The 5,838-nt window shown below is 35.7% G+C and overlaps 1 protein-coding gene across 2 annotated transcripts in view; it reads left to right on the forward strand.

Annotated features, from left to right (window-relative positions):
* The first annotated feature begins 609 nt into the window (after positions 1-609).
* The window catches only part of eppk1 (epiplakin 1), a 38,173-nt gene continuing 32,944 nt past the window's right edge, over positions 610-5,838 (forward strand). Inside the window, exons 1-2 of one of the 2 annotated variants that reach the window (XR_011693868.1) lie at positions 610-1,925; positions 4,854-4,959. The gene's annotated coding sequence lies outside the window, so the exon portion shown is untranslated. The remainder of the gene's footprint in view (positions 1,926-4,853; positions 4,960-5,838) is intronic. The other variant, XM_071500104.1, reaches the window with a different exon arrangement.

A 5,838-nucleotide genomic window follows, 5' to 3' on the forward strand; every position in this document is an offset into this window, starting at 1 on the left:
GAGATCTTAATTTCTTTCCCACAAAGTGAACAACTGAAATGTCAGTATCACGTAACCTTTAAATCTCTTAGGAATTTTCCAACCTTTCCAAGTTCGAAGGCTTATGGTCACGCCAAACTGAGTTTCACCATACAATTAAAACTTTCACCTGCCTTCACAAATCCTCACCTTTCGGTGACCACACCCTGCTTTAACTACTGCAGCCTGAGCTTGACGAGGTGGGAGGACAGGGCTACATGTAAGAGCTTGGTACGGGTGAGGACATCATTCCCTAGCCAAAAAGTAATTCATTTAATTTATTTGATTTTAAGTTGAGTACATGAATCACCGCACACCTGACTGGCATTTGACTTAATGTGTGTGTGTGTGTGCATGAGTGCGTGTGTGTGTGTTTTTGCGGCTTCTATTGTTTATTTTTTATTATTTGAAGTCTTCTTCAGTTCTTCAGTTCTGCACACCACTGATTTCCATTCCGAAAATAACACCACAAGTGTGTTCAGCTGTTGAATGAGTCAAAAATTTAGATTAAAGTTAATTAAGCAAAATGATTCAATGATTCCTTTTAAAAAAACAAACAAAAAAAAAAAACTCTCCAACTGTTTATGCTTTAATTTAACAGCACATTTGGAGACAACATTTCAATAAAACACTGGTTAAATGGAAGTGTTCTCAAACTGATAGTGTGTATGTAAAACTCAGTAACCATGTCTGGTTGTTCTCTCACTTATACTTTCATATTGCCATTAGCAAGTTTTTTGACTTGGCTGGAATACAGAAATTGAGATTACTCAACTTTGTCCCAAAAGTTGTGTGTGTGAGCTACCTTTTGTACCTTTTTACCAAAAACTAATGTACTGGGAAAGATTACAAACAAAGATCTAACTAATCTAACTAACTAAATGTAGTAATAATTTAGATGCTTATATTTGCATTTTAGGGACAGAGCTTTACTCTAGTTTACTGAATTCTGTCTTTAGTGATGAAATATATTATATTTAAAGAACTAATCTAGAGCACAGACCTGTAGAAAATCTCACCTGTGCTACCTTTCACCTTGACAAAATGTTTCCAAACTGTTTCCACCTGCACATTAATCACAGAACATTAGACTTCAATGTCGCCATTATAATGTGACTAATGTCATTGAATCTGGTTTGTGAAAGAACAGATGGTGTCTGTCTCTAAACAAGTTTCCTTGTTTGGTGATGCAATTACTTTTTAATGTTTATATGTATGATGCAGAGCTGATTCTGATCATTCAAGCTTTTGGTATTCTCTGTTGAAAACCTGCCAAACCTGAGGGAAGCTCTTGCACGAAGACAAAGCCCCTGTAATCACTGAGCATCCGGCTCTGCATGTCACAACCTGGCTGGTTAGATAAGCAACAAAAACATCTACATGCACTACTTACGTTCAGTGAAAGTATGAACATTGTGAGAAGAGAAATAATTCACTGTATGTCGATAAAAGGCAAAAAAGGTTTAAGACCCCAGTGTTTATTTTAGAATTATTTAAAGAATAATCTTTAAGACTTATAATGTATGTAGACATAAAGACTAATATTTCACATAAGTTACAATACATTATGTAATCTCTTCATCGATAGTACAGTTAAAATTTGCCTGCCATTATTGTTTAAGAGCACAATGGACACACTCTAAGGAAGTTCACAGGAATTCCTAGCATCCTGTGCTCAGCACTAAGAGCCCTCTGGCTGTGACTCCATCAGAGTCCATGGAAAGGAGGCTGTTCCTCAGGAAGAGGTGGGACTTAACAGCTGGACTTGCTCTATATCTGGCCAGTGAGGAGGGAGGAGTACCTCTGAGATGTTGGGAGCACTTCAAAATCCCAATTTCTCTCATAACTGCTGAGTCAGACTGGTAACCAGCGCAGATTTGGGACTTTGTCCATTCCAGGGCATTCAGGTAAGAGTGGATTTCTTTTTTTCTTTTAAATGGTGATGGGAGATTTTATTTGTTTTTAGGTTCTAAAGTTAAGGATTAGTCTTCTCAATGACAAGCTCATACTTTCTGTGAGAGTGTGGCTAAATCCTCAGTGAAACCACATTTAAACTGTATCTTACTTTCTTTTGAGTGAGACGACATGGACCGAGAAAGTATTGCCAAAGCCAAAAAGTGAGGACATAACTGTGAGTCCTGCACTGTCAGCCCACACCCTACTGATAAAGAGGGAATATAAACATTCCTCTCTGATTACCTTTGACCACAGTTGCTCCAATTATGTTTCACACAAAGTAGGCCTGTATGTCACTGTCAAGGCATTCAAGTCTTAACATCACCCACAAAGCTGTAGACACGTAATCCTACATTACAGCCACAGAAACTGTTATGCAATGTTTTCTCTTTCATTCCTGTTTTATTGCTGGGATGGTGTCAAGAATTCACCACAGTGATTAAGTCTAGAGAATCATCTAGGATCATTTGTATTGTACGTAATCAAAAGGTGAGAACAAACAGGTAACATGTACTGTGTTGTGAGTTCAAGTTCTTTTCTTCCAGGCACAAAAGCAGCAGGTTCATTGGGTTGCCAGCAGCTATGCTTAGAAGAATTATAACAAATTTACACAAGCGTGTGTAACCTTAATTAACATTACTTTCTAATCAACACGTTATATTTTCTTATTAAACTATAAAATGTATTTTAAAAAGTTTTCAATCATCCACACACAGATTGTTTTTTAATCAAGAATGAATCAATACTGACCTTCATGACCCATTAAATTAACAGTGCAATCATTAGAATTGGCGAAGGAGATGATAAGAAATTAATTAGCAACTACTTTGATAAGTGATAAGTGATTATTTGTTTTTCCTGCAGAAATTGCTGCTTTTGCTTATTTAACATAGTAAATTAAATATCTTTTGGCTTTTGACTGTTGGTCTGACAAAATATGATTTGAGGAGATCATCTTTGGCTCTAAGAAATACTGATAATGACACTTTTTATTGTTTCCTGAAGTTGTACTTACCAAACAATTTATCATGAAAATATTCTGCAGATTAATCATTAGTCACATCACTAATTAGAATTCATTAATAGCACATACCAAGCATATAATGAGGTGTAACTAAACAAGATGGTGTCTTTACTGGGTAAACTTGACCAGTTCAATGCAAACCATAACAACACTTCTGCCATACAGACTATATTTACGATGCCTATAATGCTCAGTTGTTGTTGCCACTGTCACTGAGGTGTTCAGGCTTAAGATGTTATGGGAGGACTGCATTAGATTGTGCAGGTGTACCTAATAAAGAAACCACTGAGTATATAATTATGGAAACTAAAAGAACTGTAACAACTGAAGGCAAAACCTCCCTTTTTATTCCAATATTCAACATCAAAGATTAATTTCAAATTGTTTGTTAAGTGTTTATGTATATATGGCCAATATTGTACTTAAATAATACTATCTCCTTTAGAGCAGGAAAGTAAATTTGCCTAAGTACTAAAAGCAGACTATGAACGATGCTGCTGCAGTATGTTAACTCTATATGGGAGCTACAAAGTTTTATGCAGCTAATGTATTTGCATTTAGGGTAAGATAAGCAAACTGGCTGTGTAATAAATGTAAAGTGAATGTTCAACATCTTTAAAAAAAAAGTCAAACATTTACAAAGTGGGTGACACTCAAACAGCAAGTTCAGCTGTTGCACGCAGAGGTATTGCAGCACTGCATGACTGCTCATGCTGTACAAATGGAAATGTGTCAGTCTACTTCAAATGAGCAGCCAGTTGTGTTACTTGGCCTGTAGGTTCTCATGGCTATGATGTCGTAACTGCTACATAGTGACCTTATGGGTGTTGCACTGCATGTAGTGAAAAACAGTACACACCTTTAGTCCACTGGCATTATAAATGACAGGAAAGGACTGATTTTAACTGCATGGTACTCACAAGCTTTTGTGAAAAATGCTTCAATAACAGCTGATGATTTCCAACCCTTACAGTGAAGCTAATTAAGGTGATTTTTAAAAATAATATTCCCACAGTAAGTAACATGTGGAAATAATAACATAGTAACAGAATAGAGCCTTGTCTATGATCCCAAACTTTCTCAGTTGAGTATTAAAACAATGAACCGGTTTGAGAGCTTCACAGTTGAGTTCCCCTCTACACCCTTTTTTTCTGAGACTGATTACATTCATTCCTACAGGCAGCAATGACATCATGTATCACATAAAAACAGCTACTAACCTATCATCAGAAGGGGTGGAAAGAGCCAGTGGTTTTCTCCTCCTCCCAACAGTACTGGATGTGTTCAAACATTTTTGTATGTCTTTTTAAATACTGTAAAACTTCTCATTTACTTTTACCTTTTTAGGGGTACTAGGGCTCAATCTAGATTTCACTTCACTGATGCTTTTACTGCTAATGAGGAACTGAGCCATTACTGAGCCATCACATAAAAAAAAAATGGATATACTGTAGATAAGTACTGTCTGATGGAGAAATCCTTTGTGAACTTTAAATCCTATTTCCAGTCAATAAATTACCCTTCAAAAGATTTATATATTATACCTTTTGTCTTTAAGTAGCTTTAAGTTTTTCTTTTATTCTACACTCATCTACACTATGTTTTTTCATAGCTACACCTTGTCATCAAATGGAAGTATTATAGATGTGCTGTTAATCATTTTATACACATCTCCACAACATTTAGCTTGATGTGTTTGGGATGCTTGGAAACCTTGGGATATCCACTTGAAGTTAAAAACTGAACCCAATTAACAATAGAATAATACAATAAAAACAATGCCAATCATAAACACGTTTGTGAGGAAGAGATTTGACAAAGATGAAACTAATTTGCTTAAAACTTATCTCTACAGGGATCCTGGCCCCTGACCAAGGCCTTGGTACCTTTGGTCTTGGTCCTGTATTTTGGAAAAGACTGTCGCATCCAATGATCTGAGGCTGCCCACATACTCAGAAAAGGTTTGTTGTGTAGTTTATTAGACAGACCATGTTGTAAAACTTAACTTATTTCTGATTTTAAAGGACATATAAAATAGTTACCTTCTGTTATCATTAACAAGTGTACTCTCATTTTCATTTTGCTAGGCTACTAATATTTGAGGAAAACAGAAAGCGTGATGGGAAGGGGACAATTATTTAATTTGAAATTTAATGGGCTGAACTATGGGTCATCGATTTGTGAATCATACCCTTAGTAATGTACTGTTATTAAACACACATATTCCGTTAAGGACTTTGGAGGGAAAAGTGGTTTTAAACACATTTGCATTTCCATGCAGTCCTTTTCCATTCCCTTGCAACAGTTTTGCAAGGGAAACCATCTAAGGTAATAATACTGTTTACTAAATGAAAAACCACACTCAGTGGTCATTCAAGTAGATATGTTGCGGTACTGTTGGATTGTATAAAGAGAGGACATTATAAAGAGAGGTGTTTCTAACAAAGTCAACCTTCAACAATACAAATTAGAAACATCTCTCAGGATAACATAACACACTTCAACAGCAGACAGTTCCAAAGTGACCATAAAGGTGAAATGACACCTAAAACATTATAACCTTAATGAAGGTGTGAATTATTGCAGGGATGTTGTATTAGCCTGCCTTAGTTATAGCTAATGGAACCTATTAAACTGGCAATTGAGAAATATTCTAAAAATGGTTTGATACAGTACCCAGATACTAACATTAAGAGTTTGTGAAAGAAAAAAATTGTAATGTATTGGATGCCATATAATTTCAAACTATACACAATGTCTTGATAATAATCTACACATTTTATGGTGGACACAACATATTACTACAAACCAATTTAAGCAACTGTTTCTGTATTATACAG

Source organism: Trachinotus anak, unplaced genomic scaffold, assembly GCF_046630095.1.
Source record: "Trachinotus anak isolate AG129_WGS33_773 ecotype Australia unplaced genomic scaffold, CSIRO_AGI_Tana_v1 ptg000016l, whole genome shotgun sequence".
NCBI lineage: Eukaryota > Metazoa > Chordata > Actinopteri > Carangiformes > Carangidae > Trachinotus > Trachinotus anak.